A 26800-nucleotide genomic window follows, 5' to 3' on the forward strand; every position below is an offset into this window, starting at 1 on the left:
TACCCCCTGGCAGAGACCATTTAAGCTCACACCGACTGCTTCAGTGACTCTATCCAGCCACCTCGTTCTCTGTCATCCCTTTCTTCTTTTGCCCTCAATCGTTCCCAGCATTAGGCTCTTGTCCAGTGAGTCTTTCCTTCTCATTAAGTGGCCAAAGTATTTCAAACTAAATTTTAGTTTTCACCAAAATATTAAATTTGGGTTGTATTTCTGATAAGCTAGACCTTAAGAGAAGTAAATGTTTTAAATCTTAATTTTGCCTTTGCTGAAAGCAAGAATAGGAGAATAGGAGAATATATTAGTGAGTAGATAAATACTGTTGTAGGAATTTAGCACCCACCCCCCTCCTAGAAGAATGAAATATTCTAGGAAATATTTTAAAAAGCAGAATATTATACCTTCCTGGATGAGAAATGGAGAAACATATTTTAAAGACAAAGGAGCTCCCTGCAACTTCCTGACTCCCCCCCACCTTTGTCAATGGGCCATTAAAAGCCTCAGCTAAGCTCACTCAATCTCCCCACCTTTGTCAATGGGCAATTAAGGCTTCAACCAAGCTCACTCAATCCCCCCATGATTTGCAACACAATACAACTGAAACTCACCACATGGCAAGGCTCAAGCAAGCTTGAGAGACAGCCAGCAAGGCTAGCTAAGACCCCCACCCCCTGGGAGTCTGACAACCAATCAGGATACTCTTCCTGTGCCCCAGAAAGGTCAAAGCTCAGAAAAATCATAAAACCAGGGAGCACACAGGATCTGGGGCCCTTTTCTGTTCAGGAACTCAAGCCATGTGATCCTGACCACCATTAAACCATCTTTCCAAGCAGCCTCCATGTTTCCAGTGTCTTTGTCCCCACTTGGAACTGAACCCAGATGGATATTTCTTCCAACACTGTGTTGGAAAGATAACAATTCCCAACATAGAAAAACAATAATATTGGGCAATTATTGAATCACACCCAATTGTTGCACAACTCTAATTTCCCTTAATAGAATTAAATAAATTATGGCTAGGGTTACTGGCAATAGTTTAATGTTTATAGTAGTAGAATCTAACTGCATGCAATTTGAAGAATTTGAAATCTGAGTAATAGGAGGAACTATTGCAGTACCGTGTTTCTTTGAAAATACAACTGGATCTTATTTTCTTTTGACCCCCGAAAAAACAGCTTCTTCTTTACAAGGGCTGTCTTAATTTTCCCCCTACGCGCCTTAAATGGCCACCGGGCCGCCTTAAATGGCTACCGGGCCGCTTCTTTCATGGCTGAAAAGAGTGAGCAACGCAACTCACACGCTTTGCATGGCCACCGGGCCACTTCTTTCATGGCCAAAAGAGTGAATGACATGACTCACATGCCTTGCGTGGCCACTGGGCCACTTCTTTCACAGCCAAAAAGAGCGAGCGACAAAACCACATGCTTCACACATCCTTGCCTACCTGTAATGGTCACTCCAGCTACCGGTAGCCATTCACCTGAAAAAGCCTGCTGTCGCCCACTCCAACAAGCCTGGCTGCGCATGTGCTTAAACAGGGCTAAAGTTTGGGGATAGGGCTTAATTTTAACGCATGGGCACAAAACAGTGCTGGGCCTTCTTTTTGGGGTGGATCATGTTTTAAGAGAAACACAGTAGAACTGTTCAGCTAGTGTCCCAGATTTCCTAGAAGTTTAGAAACCACACAACAGTCACATAAGGATATCTACTATGTGTAAGAATATTTTAATAGTTAATAATAATAAATAATAGATAATAATAATCAGTATCATCAGCATCAGCATCCTCATCATATAAAGAACGTTTGCTGGAATTGGGTATATCTCGTTTAATGAAAAGAAGGACTCGAAGTGATATGATAGCAGTGTTCCAATATCTCAGGGTTTGCCACAAAGAAGAGGGAGTAAGCTATTCTCCAAAGCACCTGAGGGCAGGACAAGAAGCAATGGATGGAAACTAATCAAGGTTGAGAAGCAACTTAGAACTAAGGAGAAATTTGCTGACAGTTAGAACAATTAATAAGTGGAACGACTTGCCTCCAGAAGTTGTGAATGCTCCAACACTGGACGTTTTAAAGAAGAGATTGGACAACCATTTGTCTGAAATGATGTAGGGTTTCCTGCCTAAGCAGGGAGTTGGACTTCCAACTCTGTTATTCTGTTCTGTTCTGTTTCTGTTCTGTTCTACTCTACTCTACTCATTGTAATTATTAATATTAATTACAGATAGTTCTCAACTTATGACCACAATGGAATTCAGCATTTCCATTGCAAAGCAAAGCAGTTGTTAAATGAGTTTTGCCCCCTTTTACAATCTTTGGCACAGTTGTTAGGTGGATCACTGTAGGACAGTAAATGAATCTGGCTCCTTCCATTGACTTTGCTTATCAGAAGGGTACAAATGGTGATCATATGAACCTGGGCAGTGCAACGGCCATAAATTCATGCCAGGTGCCAAGTGCCCAAATTTTGTTGACATGAACACTGGGATGCAGCAATGGATGTTAAGTGTGAAAAACAGTCATAAGTCAGTTTTTTAAGTGCTATGGTAATTCCAGTGGTCATTCATGAAATAGTTGTAAGCCGAGGACAATCTGTGACAGTGCTGATGATGTTCTGAATCCTGAATCAACTGGAGTATCACTTGAACACCATCGGCGTTGACGAAATCACCATCAGTCAATTGCAAAGGGCAAGTTTACTTGGAACAGCTTAAACCCTGTGGCAGTACCTTTAACAATATCAAACAACAACATCTACCTATCCCATATTGTATTTGGAAAGGATTGAATAGATGGATAAAAATGCCAAATCTAATCCGAACATCTGGCTGACTATGGGGTATACCATGATTGTTGTGATTATCTTGCCAGGTCTTGTTGTTATCTGTCTGATAATTTCTTTCATGTATTGGCCATTTGAAAACTTTGCCTTGCCATATCTCTTTTTTGTTCTTCATTAGGTCTTTCTTGTAGGACAATTGTCTCTCCAGTATTCACTAAATGTTCCTGGTATACTGGGTTCAATACATTCACTGTCCTTCAGATCTTCTTCCAATTTCCTTTTCTTCTTCAAGTTTCTGGTGTACTTGGAACATTCCATGCCCAGCTATTTCCCTTGGTAAATAGAGTATCAACATTACTGCATGGATGAAGGACATGATTCATTTATTTTGAAGAACAGAAAAGAGACATGGCTAGCACATTTTTTTAAAAAAAGTCACTGGCAATGGCTAAGAACAGAAAATTTGAAGAAAGAGACAGAGGGGCTAATTTTGATTGCACAAGACCAAGACGTAAGAAGATACATATACAGATCCAGAACTCAGAAGACAACAACACTGGAAATTCTTAAGAAAATGTTGGATAACTATCTGTCTGAGATGGTGTAGGGTTTCCTGCCTGGGCAGGGGGTTGGACTAGAAGGCCTCCAAGGTCCCTTCCAACTGTTGTTGTTGTTGTTGTTATTATTATCAGACCACATATGCCACTTCTGGAAAAAAACTGAAAAAACTGGACTCTTTAGTTTTAGAATTAGTTTTAAAAGATTGCACAGACTGACTATAAACAATGGCAAGACAAAATAACAACAATGGTGTGTTGGAATATCAGCAAGAAATACCATTTTCCTGTAAGCAAGAAATTGCGGGACCCAAAAAATTAACAAAGTGTTAGAAAATGAAAAAAACTAAAGTGCTCTGGGACTTTAGAATTTAGAGAGGCACTTGCCGAGGGGTGAAATCCAGCAGGTTCTGACAGGTTCTGGAGAACCGGGAGCAGAAATTTTGAGCAGTTCGGAGAACCGATGAATACCTCCTCTGGCTGGCCCCAGAGTGGGGTGGGAATGGAGATTTTGCAATATCCTTCCCCCAGGGGTGGGGAGGGAATGGGGATTTTTGCAGTAACTTTCCCCTGCCACACCCACCAGCTATGCCCACAGAACCGGTAGTAAAAAAATTTGGATTTCACCACTGCGCCTGCCAAACAATTGTGAATAAGAAAGACAAAAAAATGTATGCATAGTGGACTTGGCAGCGTCTTGACAACAAAATAGGAGAGAGAACTGGACAAAAATCACAAAATATACAGACCTGCAAACAGAAGGAGAACGACTGGGGCAAAAGAAAGCAAAGATAGCATTTGTAATAGCCACTTTGCATGCAATCTGAAAACAAGTGGAGTACCATTTGAACACCATCGGCATTGACAAAATCACTTTCAATCAATTGCAAAAAGCAGATTTACTTGGAATACCTTACCAGAACCAGGAGGTAGGCTAGGCTGGAAAATTGAAAAATGTGCCCGAAAAAAGTAAATATCCTTAAAGCCACCACCAATTGAACACCACCAATTGAACTTGTCTTAAAAAGGACATTTCTTCATTTGGAGAAACTAGAAAAGGATATCAATTACAAGAAGCAATTTTGTACAGTGACTAAAAGCATTGGGCTAGAAAGAACACTAATTCTGCCTTAACCCCTGAAGCCAGCAGGGTGACTTTGACACCCCTCTTTTCAAGCCTAAGGGGAAAGCAAAGAAAACTGCATCCATATAAACATCAGTAGTGAAGAGTGACTCAAAGGCATAACAGACAATACAGTTTTTTTTTAAATTTACATTTATATCCCGCCCTTCTCTGAAGACTCAGGGCGGCTTACATTGTGTAAGGCAATAGTCTCATTCTATTTGTATATTTACAAAGTCAACTTATTGCCCCCCCCAACAATCTGGGTCCTCATTTTACCTACCTTATGAAGGATGGAAGGCTGAGTCAACCTTGGGCCTGGTGGGACTAGAACCTGCAGTAATTGCAGGCTGCTGTGTTTTAATAACAGGCTATCTTACAGCCTGAGCCACCACGGCCCAGTTCTATAGAACCGGTAATAAAACTGGCGGGGAGACTCTGCCCACTGACCTGAACATCATCAAAAGTGATCTGCACATGCGAGCACACGCAGGCATGATGTGAACCGGTAGTAAAAGTAAGTAGAATCCACCCCTGATGCAGTATATAGATTGCAAACCATAATGGGACATGATAGGAAAAAATATAGCACCAAAAGCCCTAATGTATGAACCATGGAAATAATAAAAAATATCTTATCTAGCAGCAGATATTCCTCTGAGGAAAAAAAGGGAGAAAAAAGCTATAATTTTCCATTTAAATATCCCTCTTTTCGCTAAACCCTGATATATCACTGCTTAGCATAAATCAATACATTTGTGCCACATGATAAAATAGCTACCGTAGAAAATTACTTTATTGATTTTAATTGGAGATAAATTATATTATTACATGTCTTTTCATCCTATCTTGGATGTCACAATGAACTCCATCATGTATATTTGTTTTTGTTTTTTTTAAATGTGTGCAAATAATATCAAAATGTGAAAATATATTTTCTCTTGTAAAAAATAGTTTTATTGAATTTTTGCTAAACAGAGCATTGCCAAGAAATACATCTTTATTTTTTGTAGAAAAAAAGGAGTTACAACGTTTATTGGGAAAAAGTTAACTGGAAGCTTACAATTATTGCTTTTCCAAGGCAAAATAGTGCCATAAACCAACTTAAGTGGAAATTTGGCTTTTAGTTTGGGCTAGGTTTTCTAATAATTTTCCAATATTGCATTTTAAAACTTTTACTCATGTTTCCTGTCTTTCTGAAATACTATTCACATTCAAAATATTATTTCTCATGTAGTGATATCATTCAGGAACATGTGGAAATTGGAAAGTACTTCTTCCAGGAAATCGCTTAGTTCTCATTGCTTAATTTATGATCTGACCATACTAAATGCCTAAGGGTTATGCTTATATTCAGACTGCTAAATGTCTAGAATATAGAATGAAAGAAGTCTACTTCACTGTAAGCCAATCAGTTGGCTACTTCATACCTGGCCTTTTCCAGTCTTTATGAAGTCTTAGTAGATAGGTAAGAGAAGACAATACAAAGCCATCTCTAAAATAGTTGGTTACATTCTAAACCTTTTGAAAAGATTGACTCACTCTCGTTTTGAAAATTTTCTCAATGCCTTATAATCTGCACAATAATGGCTAACACAGAGAGAATTTGTTTACTTACAAATGGCTGCCATCATGATAGGTTGTCATTGTGGTCTATTGAGTTAGACTTGACTCCTGGTGACTTAAGAAGAAGTCCATGAGATTTTCTTGGCAATATTTTCAGAAGTGTCTTGTCAGTACCTTCTTCTTAAGGTTGTTCAGCTGCCTTTCAGATCTAAAAGAAGACTAAAATCGACAATAATGAGCCATGATAGTGCAGTGGTTAGAATGCAGTACTGCAAGCTACTTCTGCTGACTGCCAGCTGCCTGCAATTTGGCAGTTCAAATCTCACCAGGCTCAAGGTTGACTCAGCTTTCCATCCTTCCAAGGTGGGTAAAATGAGGATCCAAATTGTTGGGGGCAATATGCTAACTCTATAGACCACTTAGAAAGGGCTGTAAAGCACTGTAAAGCAATAAAGCATATAAATAAAGCCTAAATGCTATTGCTATTGCTAATATTTTAGGGTCTAATGTTGTGCCATGAATCAATACCCCAGATTGGCTTTCTGTCATAATATGGCCAGACATAAAGCAGTTATTTCCCAGAAATGAAAAACAGCTAAAAAACAAGTACACCTAGTCCTTGACTTAAAACCACAATTGGAACCATAATTTTCACTAATAAGCAAGGTGTCAAGGTTTCAACTAATGAACCAACCAGTTGTTGTTAAGTGAGTAGTTCCTGATTTTACATTTTTTTTGCTTTAGTTGTTAAGTAAATCACATGGTTGTTAAGTGAATCCAGTTTCTCCTTTTGACTTTGTTTGTTATAGGCTGGCTGGGAAGGTCATAAATGCCAATCATTCAGACCTTTCCCTCTGGAATGCTGCAACAATTGTAAATATGTTGAAAAGGGCTAAGATAACAATGAAAATAACAATGACTGATGAATTAAATGAGGGGGAAAACATTAAGAGAGTTGAAAAGAGAATTGGAGATACAGGAAGATACTCTTGAAAGGGAGATAGAGACCTGGGTAGAAATTTTGGAAGCTAGGCAGTGGAAGAGGATAGAGGTGGGAGAAATATCTAGATTGAACAGCCAAGAAGTAGCTATAGATAGAGATAAAGATCCAAGAGAGGAATATAGGAGGCAAGTCCAAAAAATCATAGCAATTATAATATTGAAGCGGGCAAGAGACGATGGATAGATGATTTCTTCTTTTTGTTGTTTTGACTTGCTTTTTTTCACTATCTCTCTTTGCTTTGTAGAATAGAATAGAATAGAATAGAATAGAATAGAATTTTATTGGCCAAGTGTGATTGGACACACAAGGAATTTGTCTTGGTGCATATGCTCTCAGTGTACATAAAAGAAAAGATACGTTCATCAAGGTGACAACATTTACAACACAATTGATGATCAATATATCAATATAAATCATAAGGATTGCCAGCAACAAGTTATAGTCATACAGTCATAAGTGGAAAGAGATTGGTGATGGGAACTATGAAACGATTAATAGTAGTGCAGATTCAGTAAATAGTCTGACAGTGTTGAGGGAATTATTTGTTTAGCAGAGTGATGGCCTTGGGAAAAACTGTTCTTGTGTCTAGTTGTTCTGGTGTGCAGTGCTCTATAGCTGCTTTGAGGGTAGGAGTTGAAACAGTTTATGTCCAGGATGCAAGGGATCTGCAAATATTTTCACGGCCCTCTTCTTGATTCGTGCAGTATACAGGTCCTCAATGGAAGGCAAGTTGGTAGCAATTATTTTTCTGCAGTTCTAATTATCCCCTGAAGTCTGTGTCTTTCTTGTTGGGTTGCAGAACCAAACCAGACAGTTATAGAGGTGCAAATGACAGACCCAATAATTCCTCTGTAGAATTGGATCAGCAGCTCCTTGGGCAGTTTGAGCTTACTGAGTTGGCGCAGAAAGAACATTCTTTGTTGTCCTTTTTAATGATGTTTTGATGTTAGCTGTCCATTTGAGATCTTGCGATATGATAGAACCCAGAAATTTGAAGGTTTCTACTGTTGATACTGTGTTGTCAAGTATTGTGAGAGGTGGAAGTATGGAAGGGTTTTCCTAAAGTCTACCACCATTTCTACGGTTTTGAGTGTGTTCAGTTCCAGATTGTTTTGGTTGCACCACAAGGCTAGTCGTTCGACCTCTCGTCTATATGCGGATTCGTCATTGTCTCGAATGAGACCAATCACTGTTGTGTCATCTGCGAACTTCAGTAGCTTAACAAATGGATCATTGGAGATGCAGTCATTGGTATACAGAGAGAAGAGAAGTGGGGAGAGCACACAGCCTTGGGGGCCCCTGTGCTAATTGTACAGGTATTTGATGTGATCTTGCTTAGCTTCACCTGCTGCTTCCTGTTTGTTAGGAAGCTTGTGATCCACTTACAAGTCTGTTCCGGTACCTGTAGCTGGTTTAGCTTAGTTAGAAGAATGTCTGGAATGATGGTATTGAATGCTGAACTAAAGTCTACAAAAAGGACCCTTGCATAGGTCTTTGGAGACTCAAGATGTTGTAGGATGTAGTGCAGAGCCATATTAACAGCATCATCTGTTGATCTATTTGCTCGGTATGCAAATTGCAAGGGGTCTAAGAGCGGATTCGTGATGGTTTTCAGGTAGGAAAGCACTAGCCTTTCAAAGGTTTTCATGACTACAGATGTTAGAGCAACTGGTCTGTAGTCATTCAGTTCCTTGATGGTGGGCTTCTTCGGCACTGGGATGATGGTAGAGCGTTTGAAGCAAGAAGGAACATAGCACATCTCTAGTGATTTATTGAAAATATGGGTGAAGATGGGGGCCAATTAGTCAGCACATGACCAATTGTAGGTGACATGACTAGAAGTTAGGTAAGATAAAAAGAAAACATTTTTTAATAAAGGGCGACATGATTAAAAGTTAGAATAAGAGATAAAAATAAGAGAAGGGGGAATATTAGTGTATATACTTTTATATATTAAAATCAAAGCAATAACAAAAAAAACAAAGAATAATTGGATAATAACAGGTTGCAATTTAATATAAATGTGTATTATCAATAGAAATATATAATGTTGATTGAATATAATAACTGTGATTAATTCTATTAGCTGTATTAGAATGTATGACACTCAGGTGCCACACTGTTCATGCATTGATATGTTTGTAAAAAAATAAAAACTTTAAAAAAGAAAAGAAAAGAAAAGGGCTAAGTTTTGGTCACATGACCGTGGAAATGCTGTGAAGGTTGTAAGTGTGAAGATTGCTCCTATGCAACTTTTTTTCAATGACATTATAACTTTGAATGGTGACTAAAAGAATAGTTGTAATTTGAAGACTATCTGTAACTTGTCTCAGGCTAAAACATGGGGCACAAGCCTAATAGTATAAAAATGTTTATTTTTTTTACTATGAAAAGTCAAGGCCATGATTATATGGCAGAGCTGAGTCATCAAATACAAACCCAAGACAATTGAATCAGAAATCAATTTCTCAGAAAAGAATATTGATAATGGTAAAATATAAATAGATCTGGAACATAGGGAAGATGCGACGATTATACCCCAAAACAATAAGCCTTCTTCTTTGATCCAAAGTTCTGTATCCCCAACAAGTTTGCATTGCTTATCAACAAGAGCCACCTACCCAGAGAGTAATTTCTTTCATTCAAGATTACTTATCTAGAAACTAACTCATTAACTCTGCCTTCCTTCCCCTTTCTCTTAAGCATATGCATCCCCACAGTTAAGGCACATCTATAGAAATTTGTCCCTATACTGCTAACTTGTTTATCAGATGCTACATTTTGGATATAGTCATGAAACATACTTACTTAGAGTAACCTACATCATATTTTATCGCCTGTAGTTCAATTTTAACAATATAAAGTAACGACACTGACTGTATGAATGCTTGATTAGATCAGTGGTAGTCAACCTAGTCCCTACCGCCCACTAGTGGGCGTTCCAGCTTTCATGGTGAGCGGCAGGGGTTTGTCCGATACTGAAGCACTTTCCTTTTTTAAAATTTAATTGACTTTTTTAAAAAATTCCATACCATTATTTAAAAACATTTTCATTAGGTTTTTATAAAATTCCCTGTGACAATTTAAATTTCTGAAAATATACTATTTATATCACCCGCGCATAAGTTTAGTTCACGTTACGTAAGTAAAACTAAATGGCGCTATAGTGCGACTGCAAACAAAAGAGCCTCATCCCAGAATAGCTTGTGCATCTACCCCCACACCATCCAGCTGTAACAGACAAGCAGAGCTGGTAGCCGGCACATCCCCCCCCAAAACCCAATTCACGATACGTAAGAGGCATGCGCAGACAACAACACACGGCACATTACTGTGGAACTGGTGGGCGGTTAGAAAATTTTACTACTAACAGAGATACAGAAGTGGGCAGTAGGTATAAAAAGGTTGACTACCCCTGGATTAGACCATGATGAGATAAGATATGATAGGATGGAGTGGGGGAAAGGGGGAGGGGGAATGGAAGGGAAAGGAAGGGAAGGAAGGAAGGAAGGAAGGAAGGAAGGAAGGAAGGAAGGAAGGAAGGAAACTGAATCAGTGAAATCAAGAAAAAGATTGTAATAAATATGATTGAAGGTTATCTGCTATGGAACTAAGTAAATCTAAAATGTAATTCATGAAAGTATGAATTAGTGTCAACTAAGTTGTGAGTGCTCATCAAAGTAGAAATGATAGTTGCCTAATATGTTCTAGTGAAGAGTGATAATGAAAAAACCAAACCAGGGGAAAAGCATTCTGAATGAATAGGATCCAAGGGGAAAATTATTATATTAGGTGGCATGAATGAATAGGCATGATGGAGATGAGATAGCATAAAAAATTATTGAGCCATTCAGAGATTCAGGAATGAAGGAGCATGATGTTTATTTGGTAAATTACTGTTTAGCAGTCTCTTTTTTTAAACATATAGTTTAAATGTAAATCTACTTGTATGTACACATAGAAAAATACGATTTGAAAAGCATAATTTGATTATGCTTAATTGAGAACACTAGTGAAGGAAACACCCATGGTAAAGTTCTGAAGTTAGATTTAAAAAAAAACTGAGAGAAAAATGAAAGAAAATGAAATAAAAGAACAGCTGCAGGAAGCTTGATAAAGTATAAGAAGATAGACTGTTCTCTGAAGAAAATGAATGTAAAGTGTATGTGGAAACTGCCCAGAACAGAATTTAAAATTTTCTGTAATAGAAATCACTGAAGCGTATGGAGTTACACTAATGCAAAATAGGAGAAAAGATAGTTGGTGGATTGGTGAAACTATGATATAACTGAAATAATGGATTGTTAGAAAGGACTTTTTAAAAATGATAAAAATATATCACCACAAAAAAAAATCATAAATTGTGAGAATGTTGCTAAGGTGGCAAGAATATTGATGGTGTAAATATTAAAATATACACATGATTTGCTTATGTAATAATTTAACAATGATTTAATATGTGTCTGAAGATAGCAACTAACCTACTAATCAACTAAGATAGCAACTAAGATAATCAACTAAGATACTAATCAACTAAGTTTAATAATCAACTAAGTTTAATAATCAACTAAGATACTAAGATACTAATCAACTAAGATAGCAACTAAACCTACTAATCAACCTACTAATCTTCAACCCATTTAAAACCTCCAATCATCCAATGATCAACCATTCATTGCTCAACCAACCTCCCTTCTACCACCTGTTACAAATAACCCTCAATCAACTACCAATCATTACTAGGTATGCACGGCCCTTACCTCTCCTACACCAAACACTACAGGTCTCAAATGTAAATTAATAAATGCAAGAAGTATTGTAAACAAATTACCTGAATTTACACTCTTATTAAACAATGGTACATTTGATATCATATTTGTATGTGAAACATGGCTAAACTCATCCCTCACTGACTCCATTATTTCAAACAAAGAATATCAAGTCCTTCGATCAGATCGTGAACTCCGCAGAGGTGGTGGAGTAGCTATCTTTTACAAAAAATCACTGAACTTAAAAAATATTCAAGTTGCACATAAACTTTCTCTTCCTGAAACTATTGTATGCGACCTGTCCACCAACACCACACTTAGATTCATACTATGCTACAGAGCCCCTGACTACGACATCGCTCATGCAAATATGTTACCTCACTACTAACATGGGCTACCTCCTGCCCATATCCTCTCATCTTCCTGGGTGACCTAAATCTACCTTCTATTAACTGGATTACAAATGAATGTACAATCGAACCAATCCATACTATAATATACAGCGCCCGTTACAAACCTAGGTCTGGAGTAACTAGTAACTAATAATACCAGACTCAATAACTGCCTCGACTTCATCTTTTGTAATAACACAAACTCAATTTATGGACTACAAGTAAAAGAACTCTTTTCCAACAGTGACCACTGCATGATAGACTTTTGTCTAAATATACGCCCTAACATAAATCGTTATAACAATAGTACTCCAAACTACAATTTTAAAAAAGCCAACTATGACCTTATAAATAATGATCTCTCATTTCGTAACTGGCAAAATCTATTCTCAACCTGCATCACTGCAGAAGACCACTATAAAGTATTCCTACTTGTAATCAATAAAATCATCAAACTATACGTACCACAAATCACCACCAAAATAATAATTAAAAAATTACCCATATCAATAAAAAAGCTTCAATCCCCAAAAAAATCCCTCTGGAGAAGAAACAAAAAGGGCTATGTAGCAAACTTCAAAAACCGCTACAGAAATATTTGCTACCAAATAAAAACTGAATGTAACATTTACCACACCAAGCAAGAAGAAGACCTTCTACGCACTAATTCCAATCGTGCTTTTTATAATTTTGTAAACAATAAACTTAAAGAAACAAGATCCATTCCACCACTAAAAGAATCAAACGGCAAAGAATGTACTGATGAAACAGTTAAAGCAAGCCTCTTTAACACATTCTTCGGCTCAGTCTTTGTAAACAGCGATGGCTCATATCCGACATTCCTCAATCGTACAAAAAATGTTAACAACGACTTAACACATATAGACTTCAGAAGATAATGTTGAAAAAGCTCTTCGCAACCTGAAACCATCATTATCTATTGGACCTGATGGACTATGTGCATACTATTTAAAAAAACTTTCAATTAATATAGCAGAACCCCTAAGCATAATCTTTAATAAAGCCTTCACGACTAGTTCCCTTCCCAAACTCTGGTCTTTAGCCACAGTCATCCCTATCTTCAAAAAAGGTGATCCCAGCCTAGCTAAAAATTACAGACCTATCTCTCTATGTTGTGTCTCATGCAAAGTAATGGAATCTATCATAAACCAATCCATTACACTCCACTTTGAAACAAACAACCTACTCTCTAATAAACAATTTGGTTTCAGAAAAAAATTATCATGTAACTTACAACTTCTCCACTGCAAAAACATATGGACTACTAACCTTGATCAAGGAAAAGCAATAGATGCAATTTACATAGACTTCTGCAAAGCTTTTGACTCTGTGGTACATGATAAACTTCTCCTAAAACTAAAATCCTACAGCATTTCAGGACCTCTTCACAATTGGATAAATGCCTTCCTGTCAAACAGACAACAAGTGGTCAAAATTGATAACGCTTTATCAAATTCTGTTCCTGTCAAAAGTGTTCTTGGTCCAACGCTCTTCATACTATACATAAATGACCTCTGTGACCTTATCTCAAGTAATTGTGTTCTCTTTGCTGATGATGTCAAACTATTCAATACCACTAACAATACTTCTACCCTCCAAAAAGAACGGGTCTATCTAGACCCGTTCCAGTCCGGCTTCCGGTCCGGTCACAGTACGGAGACAGCTTTGGTCGTGTTGGTGGATGACCTCTGGAGGGCCAGGGCCAGGGGGTGTTCCTCTGCCCTGGTCCTATTAGATCTCTCAGCGGCTTTCGATACCATCGACCATGGTATCCTGCTGCACCGGTTGGAGGGATTGGGAGTGGGAGGCACCGTTTATCGGTGGTTCTCCTCCTATCTCTCCGACTGGTCGCAGACAGTGTTGACAGGGGGGCAGAGGTCGACCGCGAGGTGCCTCACTACCTCAGGGGTCGATTCTACCGCCCCTCCTGTTCAACATCTACATGAAGCCGCTGGGCGAGGTCATCAGTGGTTTTGGGGTGAGTTATCATCTGTACGCTGACGATACGCAGCTGTACTTTTCCACACCGGACCACCCCAACGAAGCTGTCGAAATGCTGTCCCGGTGTCTGGAAGCCGTACGGGTCTGGATGGGGAGAAACAGACTCAAGCTCAATCCCTCCAAGACGGAGTGGCTGTGGATGCCGGCACCCCGGTTCAGTCAGCTGCAGCCGCAGCTGGCTGTGGGGGGCGAGTTATTGGCCCCAACGGAGAGGGTGCGCAACTTGGGTGTCCTCTTGGATGGGCGGCTGTCGTTTGACGATCATTTGGCGGCCGTCTCCAAGAGGGCCTTCCACCAAGTATGCTTGGTGCGCCAGTTGCGCCCCTTCCTTGACCGGGATGCCTTATGCACGGTCACTCATGCCCTCGTAACTTCCTGCCTGGATTATTGCAATGCTCTCTACATGGGGCTGCCCTTGAAGTGCACCCGGAGGCTGCAGTTAGTCCAGAATGCAGCTGCGCGGGTAATAGTGGGAGCAACTCGTTGCTCCCATGTAACACCACTCCTGCGCAGTCTGCACTGGCTTCCTGTGGTCTTCCGGGTGCGCTTTAAGATTTTGGTTACCACCTTTAAAGCGCTCCATGGCTTAGGACCCGGGTACTTAACGGGACCGCCTGCTGTTACCGTTTGCCTCCCACCAACCCGTACGCTCTCACAGAGAGGGCCTTCTCAGGGTGCCGTCCGCCAAACAATGTCGGCTGGCGGCCCCCAGGGGCAGGGCCTTCTCTGTGGGAGCTCCCACGCTCTGGAATGAGCTTCCCCCTGGTTTACGTCAAGTGCCTGATCTTCGGACCTTTCGCCGTGAGCTGAAAACACACCTATTTATTCAAGCGGGACTGGCCTAAAATTTTAAAATTTTATTGGGGTTATTTATATTTTAATATTTTAATTTGTTTTAAATTTGGCCACCTTATAATATGTTTGTTTTAATTTCTTTTAATATTTATACTGTGATTTTTTACTTGGCTGTACACCGCCCTGAGTCCTTCGGGAGAAGGGCGGTATAAAAATTGAATAAAATAAATAAATAAATAAATAAATAAAAGACCTTGACTTTGTATCTGATTGGTCTAAAACCTGGCAACTCCAAATCTCAACCAGCAAATGCTGAGTCTTACATATCGGAAAAAAGAACCCAAACAACAAGTACAAACTTAATGGACATTACCTTACTGACGACCCCCACCCTGTCAAAGACCTTGGAGTTTTCATATCAAATGACCTAAATGCCAAAGCCCACTGCAACTACGTAGCAATAAAGGCTCTAAGAGTTGTAAACCTAATCTTATGCAGCTTCTTTTCCAAAAACTCTACACTACTAACCAGAGCATACAAAACATTTGCCAGACCTATTCTTGAATACAGCTCATCTGTCTGGAACCCATACCACATCTCTGACATTAATACAATCGAACGCGTCCAGAAATATTTTACTAGAAGAGTTCTTCGCTCCTCCAAAAACAGCAAAATACCTTATGCCACCAGACTTGAAATCTTGGGATTAGAAAATTTAGAACTCCGCCGACTTCGACATGATCTGTGTTTAACACACAGAATCATCTATTGCAATATCCTTCCTGTAAAAGACTTCAATCGCAATTATACAAGAGCAAACAATAGATTCAAACTAAATGTCAACCGCTTCAAACTTGATTGCAGAAAATATGACTTCTGTAACAGAGTCGTTAACGCTTGGAACTCCTTACCAGACTCTATAGTCTCTACTCATAATCCCAAAATCTTCAACCAAAAACAGTCCACTATTGACCTCACCCCATTCCTTAGAGGACAATAAGGGGTGTGCATAAGAGCACAAATGTGCCTACCGTTCCTGTCCTATTGTTCCCTTTTGTTATATCAAATTAACATGGTTGTTGCATACTTTTGCTTATATATATATATATTTCTTTTATAATTTGTTGATTTTCTTATGATGATGTTTGTGTATACTGTTGTGACAAAATGAAATAAAAAAACCTGCAAGACTGAAGCTATACCATTATTATTCATCTTTATAAAGGGAAAGGAAGTATAAATACTACAGGTAGTCCTTGACTTAATGGCCTGTCAGCTAGTAACTGTTCAAATGGATCTATCTAAGGGCATTTATTAATCAAATTTGAAGTTTTGACATTGGGGCCGCCTCATGTCCATATGATCCCATTTTGGATATTCAGTGACCATGCCACATTCCGTATCCCATGGTCATGTGATCAAATTTTAAAACGTTTTTGCCAAAAAAAGCAGTTATTTTTTGGCTAAACTGTGCCCATTCTTTATTTTTTTGTTTAATGTTTATTCATCAAACAAATATTACCATTGGATCGCTTAATGACCACAGTGTTTGGTTAATGACCACAGTGATTCACTTAACAACTGCCACATAAAAATCGTAAAATCAGGTCAGTCGTGTGACCATCTCATATTATGACTGTCATAAGTTACAGTCATGATGGGCAGGCTGCATGACGGTCAAAAATCAAGGACTACCTATATAATTTCTCAAGCATACTTGGAAAAATTGTTTGGCAGAATTCTATTGAAAAGGTAGAAGAGAGAAATGTTTGGGTAATGCAGTGTGGCTTTGTGTCAGGCAAAATTAGTAAGTAATTGAGAAATAATGAATTAATATTTAATGTCTGCAGGTCAACTGGCAAATAGAGAAAGGGGCATATAATGGAAGTAAAACATGCATAGAAATAATGGAATACTTAGTGAACCATTCAACATTGATCAGGAAAAAAGAAACAGATGGGTGATGTCTTGGTTTTTTAATATATTTATGAGTAAATGTATAGGAACATATATTACATTAATTAATACAATAATTAGTGACCTGAATGTGCATGCATAGGTGACCCCCAGTTTTGGGTTAAAGAACCTGAATGATTTTCAGAGAACATTAGATAGATTATATGATGGAACAGGGAGTGTGGACTAAAACATATTTTTTTCTAGCACAAAGTAGTTGTAGATGACAGAAGAAAATAGAGGGAATAACTACAAGATGTGCATAAATGGGAAAAAACTAGAAAAAGGCAGATGAATTTATTCTTTTGGTAGAATGTTTACTAACAATGGAAAAGATCAAGACATTGAAATCCTGACAGAAACAAATTGTCTGTTGCAGGGGTGAAATCTAATTTTTTTTGCTTTCTGTGGGTGTGGCTTGGTGGGCATGGATTTGTGTGGGAGGTCATGTGTGGGTGGGCATGGCTATGTGACTGGGGGATCAAAAGACAGAAACTCACTAGCAATGTCCTGCTGGAGCAGGACATTGGGCTAGATGACCTCCAGGTCCCTTCCAGACCTGGATTACCCTCTGAAGCTGCCTCTAGTGCCAGGTTTGTACTTCCTTCCTTCCTTCCTTCCTTCTTTCCTTCCTTCCTTCCTTCCTGCCTTCCTGCCTTCCCTGCCTCCTTTCTTTATCTCTCTCTCAAAAACAAACCGTCCCCCCACACCGTTTTTCCTCCCAGCAGGCTTCCCTGATAGCCAAACCAAAAAACAGGGGGGGAGTCCGTTTTCCTCCCAGCAGGTTCCCCCCCCCCGTTTTTTGGTTTGACTAGCAGAGTCTGCTAGGAGGAAAAATGGACTCTACCCCCCCACCCAATTTTTGGCTAGCACCCAGCTGAGATGTGCGATCATCACAGGCTTTTTTTTTTACTTTTAAAAGCATTTTTTCAGCTGAAGAAAAAATGCTTTTAAAAGTAAAACAAAAACCTCTGATGATCGCACTGCTCAGGTGGGCATGGGAGGGGGGATTTTTGCTACCGGTTCTCTGAACCACCCACCGCCATCGGGTTTGATGACAGGCTCAGAGCTCAGACCAAAAAACTTGTGTGGTGAGTTGGGCTGAGAGAGTGAGTGGCTCAAAGTCATGCAGCTGGCTTTCATGGCTAAGGCAGGACTAAAACTCACAGTCTCCTGCTATCTAGCCTGGTGCCTTAACCACTAGAATCTTGCCAGATTAAAGATATAATCTTCTAATCCAGGGGTGTCAAACTGGTGGCCCACAGACCAGATGCATAACACACAGGCCATGTCCACCCCAGCTCCGCAAAGGCGGAGACGTTGCAATATGGCATGTGACATCATGTGACACGATTGAGTTTGACACCCATGTCTAACCTAATAGATATACCCTGAATACCCTCAAAGATTCTAGGGTATAGCTACCCTGAATCTCTTTCTCCCTCTCCCAGCTCAGAATTGCGCAGTCTCTTATTTTCACTCTTCTCTCTCTGGAATTTGCTGCCTCCTCCCTGGGAAACCATGGTATGCTTGCCATGTCTCCCCCAACTCCTTCTCCAGGTGCACATTCCATCACACAGAGTGAACAGATCAGGGCAAAGCAATAGATGCAATTTACATAGACTTCTGTAAAGCTTTTGATTCAGTGGTACATGACAAACTACTTCTAAAACTAAAATCCTATGGCATCTCTGGACTCCTACATAATTAGATAGTGGCGTTCCTGTCAAACAGACAACAAGTGGTCAAAATAGGGAGCGCCGTATCAAATCCTGCACCTGTTAATAGCGGTGTCCCCCAAGGCAGCATTCTAGGACCAACACTCTTCATACTATACACAAATGACCTTTGCAATCATATTATAAGCAACTGTTTCACCAATGAAACTATTTAACATCACCAACAATGCTGCTACCCTTCAAAAAGACCTTGTCTTTGTGTTGGAATGGTCAAACAATTGGCAACTGCAAATCTCAATCAACATATGCTCTGTCTTACACATTGGCAAAAAGAATCAGAACACAAAATACAAGCTAAGTGGACACAACCTTGTAGATGAGCCTCACTCTGTCAAGGAACTTGGCGTAACAACATCGCCAAAAAGGCATTAAGAGTTGTAAACCTAATCTTGCATAGCTTCTTCTCCGGTAATATTACACTAGTAACCAGAGCATACAAAACATTTGGTAGACCAATTCTCAAATGCAGTTCATCTGTATGGAACCCACACTGCATATCAGACATTAATACAATTGAGCGTGTCCAGAAATATTTCACAGGAAGAGTCCTCCACTCCTCTGCTTGCAACAAAATACTTTATGCCACCAGACTTGAAATTCTAGGCTTAGAAAACTTTGAGCTATGCTGCCTTTGGTATGACCTAAGCGTGGCACATAAAATTATCTGCTACAATGTCCCTACCGGTCAGTGTCTACTTCAGCTTCAATCACAACAATACATGAGCACACAATAGATACAAACTTAAAGTGAACCGCTCCAAACTTGATTGCAGAAAATATGACTTCAGCAACAGAGTGGTCAATGCCTGGAATGCTCTACCTGACTCTCTGGTTTCATCCCAAACCCCCCCAAATTTTAACCTAAGACTGTCTACTGTTGACCTCACCCCATTCCTAAGAAGTCTGTAAGGCATAAGAGCACCAGCGTGCCTATCATCCCTGTCCTAATGTTCCCTTTATTTGTATTCATTTCATGTATTCAATTCATACTTACACTTATATATATAATCTAATATGTACTTGACAAACAAGTAAATAAAATAAACATTCCCACAAGGTGGAGGAGCAGGGGGAAAAAGTTATAAGATTAGCCCTTTTATCCAGCTTGATCATGAGTTGAATTCTAGAAATCTTCCTCACTACTTGGCTGAAGGAAATAGCAAGAAGAAAAAGAAAGCTGAAATAAAATTGTAAGCACAATTGCAGTCATGTGACCAGTTTGCTTAAAAATCAAGTTGCCAGGACCAATTTCAGTCACTAAACAAGGACTGCCTTTTATTTCCTTTTCTCCTATCTCAGGCCACTAATTTATTTTCTTAATTGTAACTTCATTTTTATACATTGCATACAATTGCTCCTTAAAAGAGAAAGAATATTGAAGATGGATGGATGGATGAAGGATGGATGGATGTGTGGGTGGATGGATTGAATGGATGATGTATCTTGTTCTAGGCATTATTATATGCACGTTTACACCTCCTTACAAAATGATGACAAGTAATAGGCTTTTCTGAATGTCATTTGCCTAATGACAGATAGTTTCAAAAGATTATTCTTTCCATGAGACATTTTAATTTTTTCCCACTCAAACTTGGAATACCTTTTTACTTTCTATGCCACCTACACACAGTATTTTCCTACCAAAATATCGTATTACTAAAACCTTCAATGGAGACATTTCCAAAATTGCTTCCAATTTTAAACCCACTAAATCTTAGTCCATTAAATCATCCTCACTCAAAACCCAAAAACATGATTAAGACAGTAGTTTTTATTACATGCACTTCAGTGTGGCTTTACTGTACCTATGAGACCAACTTTTATGGAGGCCAGAAAGGTATATTTTGGGATTGAGTGGGAGACATCTCAAGTACTCATATGTCAGGATTTTGAGGATAGATGGATATTGCTATAGATGATATAGCTATAGATTTGCTGATGGGAGTTGATATTTTTAAAGAGTAAAATTAAATAAGGTCTGACATAAAATGATGAAGATACATGGCTTGGCAAGAGTTCTAGTTGAAGTAATGCCTAAAATTACGGTAAATTCCAAGATGAGTATGAGGTATAAATTACCAATGCAATGATATTGGGAGAAAGAGAGACACAGAGAGATTAGTATCTCTCTGAATCTTGGGAATAACTAACACCACTTTATTCAAGTCCCACCAGGCCCAAGGTTGACTCAGCCTTCCATCCTTTATAAGGTAGATAAAATGAGGACCCAGATTGTTGGGGGCAATAAAGTTGACTTTGTATATAATATACAAATGGATGAAGACTATTGCTTAACATAGTGTAAGCCGCCCTGAGTCTTCGGAGAAGGGCGGGATATAAATGCAAATTTTAAAAAAAATTCAGTGTATTTTTATGATACATACTACAACACATACTGTAATATGAAGCTTGATGTCACAAAGTTCTGAAAGCTATAAAGAAAGTTCATACTGCAGAATAGAAACCAACAGAGAAGGGGGTTAGGCATGCTACAGGAAACTCAAAAGATTGGTACAAATATACATAAGGAAAAATAATAATAGAATAATAAAGAAGAGATCAGCAATCAACTGGATTGCATTGATTGCTGATGAGTATTGGAAAGATGGACTGTAGTATTATTAAAGAAGCTGACTGATCTGAAAGAATATCAGTATCTGAATATTAATAGACGTTTTAAACATATAATTATCTTGAAGCCAATCAGTACATAAGAATATTCTATTTGTGGTTTAGATTTCAAGAGGAAGTTGCTCAGAGTAATTAGAGCTAGTTGAAGTCATGACCTACCATTTGAATACTGTTTCCTTTATAGTGAGGTCTTGCTGAATATGACCTTGTCTCTGGCTTGGCCAACCAGTAATGAAGTGTTTGAAGACTGAAGTACTCTAGAGTCCTGAGTTGAGTCATTTTGAGAAGACTTAAACTTGTAAGTCACAAATGGGAGTACTCTCTTACAGTACAGTTAAGCTTCAGGTTGTTTGCATTCTCTAAGAACATTTCCCTTTCCCATACCCAGTTCTTGCTAGTGTTGAATGTTTATTGAACTTACATGGTCTTTCTTTCTGGCCAAATGCCTAACATGGTTTCCCCCTCTTGTTTTGTTTTTTCTTGATGGCTCTTTCTTGCTTAATGTTGTATATATCTTACAGACAGTCCTTAACTTACCACAAGTTGCTTAGCGACTATTCAGAGTTATGAAGGACTTTGAGTACTTAATGAAGTCCTTATAGAGTACTTACCACCCAGTTTCAAAGTTCTGATGGCCACTCCCCCCTCTCTCCTCCCCCCACATGGTCACATTTTGGACACTTCGCAATCAGCCCATATTTGTGGCTGTTTGTAGCATCCCACAGTCACGTGACCAAACAATTTAGATTTTATTTTTTTTACCAGATGCCTATTGGGTACAATGGGTTCACTTAATAACTGCTATATTCGCTTAACAACCATCTCCAAAAAGATTGCAAAATCAGGCACAGATACATGATAAACTGCTTAATGACTGCAACAACTTACTATCATAATTCCAGGCTCAGTTATGGTTGCAAGTTGAGGACTACCTGTATTCAATAGTCTCTTTCCCAAAATTATAGTCTTTCTTTCTATTTTTGCAGCCCCTTCTCTCTCGGGTGGTATTTGGATATTTTGATTTGGTTTTGTTGCTATCCTGAATTCCAGCCTCCTCTGATGCTACTGTATATTAAAGCATAGCATAGTGAGAATTCTGCAGAAACAAATTCATTTGGAAAATTTATCTTTGTGAGATGATGTTACTTTAGCATTTAGTTTCTCTCTGATAGTAAATTCAACTCTCCAGTTAAAAGCTTTACTTTGTTAGTCAGTAAAGGATTTCTCTAGGAGAAATCATATACATTTGTTAGAAGAGAAAGGAAAAGGAGAAAAGAGAGAGCAAAAGAGACGCTCCCTTCTCCTCAGTGTTAATATATAATTAATTTACATCTTGCTGTGGCTAACCTACAATAAAGAGTCACAAGAGAGTAAAAACCAAAATATTATAAACTTTTCTAAAATAAATTACAAACTACTGGATGAAATTTAAGATATCCAGATCCATATTTAAGATTTGTTTTAGAAACAAAAGAGTTGTGACAGGAAATATAATAATATTCTGTGGTAGAGTTTCTTTTTTAAGACAACGTCTCCATAAGTATGGTGAAATGAGATTGTAATTCCTCCATATGTGTGTTGACATGAAATCAGAAAATTAGGAATTTATCCTAATTATCTTCCAAGTAAGAATATAGAAAATAGAATAATAAAGTTGGAAGCTTCGAGGTTTTCTAGTCCAACCTCCTGCCCATGGCATGAGATCCTATAACATTCCTGACAGATGACTGTCTAATCTCTTCTTAAAACCTCCAGGAATGGACCCCTCCCAACTTCCAAAGGCAAACACTGATTAATTGTTCTCACTGTCGGAATAGTTCTCTTTAGTTCTAGGTTCTAGGTTCTCTCCTCAAAGATTTTCCACCCATTACTTCTTGTTCTGTCCTTAGGTGCTTTGGAGAATAAATTGACTCCCCTTTCCCTGTGACAGCTTCATAAGTATTGGAAGACTGCCATCATATCACCCCTAGTCCCTTCTCTTTGTTAGACCAGATGTAATTAGTTCCCTCAGTCTTTCATCATAACCTCCAGATCTTTTATCATGTTTGTTGCTCTTCTCTGCAGTCTTTCTACAGTTTCAGCATCTTATTATATCATGGTGACTGGAATTGCATCCAATAGCTATAATAAGCCATGTATTTGTTTGAAAACCATGGCAAGACACCAGGATTTAATAGTGGAAAACCTAGGCCCAAGAGAAAGCCAACTCAGCACTCCTTCCTATGTTTAGATGTTGCATATGGTACCAGGGCATTGATAAGCCCCAGAATTGCCCTTCAGTGGTTGTCATGGAATCCCTAACCATCTGGCTCTGATGCTTTAATTTTAAAAAATGCCTCTGTCTGGAATATTAGGTTTTCCAAGGATTGTTATTATTTTTAACCATTTAGTCATATCCAACTCTTGGTGACTTTATAGCAATAGCACCTAGACTTATATACCACTTCAGCAGTGATTTACAGACCTCTCAAAGCGGTTTAGAGAGTCAGCATATTTCCCCCCAACTATCTGGGTCCTCATTTTACTGACCTCAGAAGGATCGAAGGTTGAGTCAACCTTGAGTCTGATGACATTTGAACTGCCAAATTGGCAAATGTCTGCCATGCTACCTTTGTATCAGATTTGACGTAATCAAGTCCACATATGCTTTGCTTGTCCTTTCTTCTTTATCCACTAACCATTCTTAGCATCATTGCCTTTGCCAATAAATTTACTCACATATCACGGACGCTCAGTAGATGCACAGAAGTGCTGCACACAAGCGCACACTCCCATTGCAAACCGGTAGCAAAGATAAGTGGAGCCCACCTCTGCTTGCACCTAGCTGAATTGCCAGCTAGGCTGGAGAGTCAAGCAAGGACCTAACTTGGAGTCACTGCACGCAAATGTAACATCTCCCAAATCCATAAAGCCTTATTTGATCATTCCCAGGGGAAGACAAGCAGTCTTGTGAGATACTTATAACATAGGTGATAAACAATAACCTTACACCCTGAGGTTATTCATGAGTGATTCAGATTGCACCCAGTGGTGAGTTGCTACTGGTTTAGTCCAGATCTTGCGAACTGGTAGGAATGGCGGTGGGAAGCTCCGCCCACCCACCCGGACATTATCACGGACGCTCAGTAGATGCACAGAAGTGCTGCACACAAGCGCACACTCCCATTGCAAACCGGTAGCAAAGATAAGTGGAGCCCACCTCTGCTTGCACCTGACAGATATATACTTCCAAGGACCTCTATGATAGATAATGGCTTTATTTGGAAGTTTGTCCATTTGTTGAGAAAGGGCAAAGGTGAATAGGAATCCTAGGGAGAAACATGTCAGCAGGTAATGTTAGCATCTTGGTAAATCAAGGTGATATTTATGTGTTTTATTTATTCACTTACTTGCTTACTTGAGTTTAAATCTGCCCCAATTCAGATGGAGTTTGAGTGGCTGTATTCTCTCTTTTTTCCCCAGTAAGAACTTTAAAGGAAGAACACACTTTTTGTAGCAATACAAAAGTTAACAATAGCAAAGAAAGTGGAAAGAAGAACTGTGGTTACTAAGAAACAGTGAACCTTCAGATACAGCAGCAACCCAAATTGGGAGGGATCCCAAAATTATTGTGTCCCCTCCCATGGCTGCCACAAGAAGCCAAATGTTTATGGTTTTCTAAAGCTCATTTATATTCTTGTTGTAAGCCATTCTGTGTAAAGGCAGTTCCCCCTCAGTAGCCTCATTCATTCATTCATTCATTCATTCATTCATTCATTCATTCATTCATAAATTTATCTCAGTGGTTTTCATTCATAAATTTATCTCAGTGGTTTTTATTCTATTCGTTTGTTTGTTTGTTTATATATTTGCTTGCTTGCTTGCTTGCTTACTTATTTACTCCTAACATAGTTAATTTTTACCCAAAGAAGTAATTAGAATTAGAATTTTTTTAGAATTAGAATTTTTTATTGGCCAACTGTGATTGGACACACAAGGAATTTGTTTTGGTGCATATGCTCTCAGTGTACATAAAAGAAAAAGAAAAAAGAAAAAAAACATCAAAGGTACAACATTTACAACACAAATGATGGTCATAGATTGCAATTTAACCCTTAATGATAGCAACAAAAAGTTACAGTCATACAGTCATAAGTGGAAAGAGATTGGTGACGAAAACGATGAGAAGATTAATAGTAGTGTAGATTTAGTAAATAGTTTGACAGTGTTGAGGGAATTATTTGTTTAGCAGAGTGATGGCCTTCGGGAAAAAAACTGTTCTTGTGTCTAGTTGTTCTGGTGTGCAATGCTCTATAGCGTCGTTTTGAAGATTTGGGCTATGACATTATTCCCTTTAGAGATGAAAAAAATGGGAAATTTTTTAAATAGGAAGTACATTAATTTATCTGTTTTTCTTCATTTCAGCAAGCCGGTGGCTGGAGAGAGGAGGTGCCATTGGAAAAGTACTGAATGGTGATGCAGAAAATTATATACTGGTATGTCCTATTGCCTAGTCTCAATTCCTGCTAGCCTAGCAGTTCAAAAGCATGCAGATATGAATGGATTTGGACTGCAAGGCGATCCAACCGGTCAGTCCTAGAGGATATCAGTCCTGACTACTGTTTAGAAGGCCAGATCCTGAAGATGAAACTGTAATACTTCGGCCACCTAATGAGAAGGAAGGACTGGAGAAGAGCCTAATGCTGGGAAAGACTGAGTGCAAAAGAAGAATGGGACAGCAGAGAATGAGGTGGCTGGATGGAGTCACTGAAGCAGTAGGCTTGAGCTTCAATGGACTCCAGAGGATGGTAGAGGACATGAACATTGTCCATGGGGCCGCAATGGGTTGGACACGATTTTGCAACTAACAAAACAATCAGCCCTTAAAGTCAGCTATGACTAATAGAGGAAAATTTGCACGGAGTCCTTTTTAGTACCTATCCTAATAGAAATTCCATGGTCACTAAACTTTGAATTCATTTTAGAAGAGTTATGTATATGGAATGAGAACATGCCTCACAACACAACATTTTGCCTAGCCATCAGAGCCACCTGGGGAATTCTGGAATTTGAAGTACACCTGTCTTAAAGTTGCCACGGTTGAGAAACTTTGCATCAGTTCTTGAGCCTGTATTTCAAACATAGCATAGTTTTATTGATTTATATAAGCCTTCTAAATATTCCTTTTTTTCGTCTACCCTTTTCTCTTGTCTAACCTCTCTACGTTATTTGAATTGTTTGTTTACAATTTGACTATTAACTTCCTCTTTTCAAAATTAAGTTTTGAACTAGCCCAGCTGGGTTTGGATATTTCTGTTCATTCTTCAGAAAATAAGTTTTGTCAGTGCAATCTCCACAAGACTTCCTGTGATAGATTTTGTCATTTTTGAGGCAAAAATGCTGGATACAAAGCAAGCAGTTTTGAGTTATAGATGACCTCTCAGTTATGATCATTGTCATCCAGAAGCTCTGTGCTTTATTTTTGAAA

General features: G+C 38.8%; 1 protein-coding gene across 3 annotated transcripts in view; it reads left to right on the forward strand.

Annotated features, from left to right (window-relative positions):
• The window catches only part of VIPR2 (vasoactive intestinal peptide receptor 2), a 224647-nt gene that overhangs the window by 74134 nt on the left and 123713 nt on the right, over window positions 1–26800 (forward strand). For all 3 annotated transcript variants that reach the window (XM_058179768.1, XM_058179771.1, XM_058179769.1), the window contains one exon: window positions 25738–25808. The gene's annotated coding sequence lies outside the window, so the exon portion shown is untranslated. The remainder of the gene's footprint in view (window positions 1–25737; window positions 25809–26800) is intronic.

The sequence above is a fragment of the Ahaetulla prasina genome, chromosome 4 (genome assembly GCF_028640845.1).
Source record: "Ahaetulla prasina isolate Xishuangbanna chromosome 4, ASM2864084v1, whole genome shotgun sequence".
Lineage (NCBI taxonomy): Eukaryota > Metazoa > Chordata > Lepidosauria > Squamata > Colubridae > Ahaetulla > Ahaetulla prasina.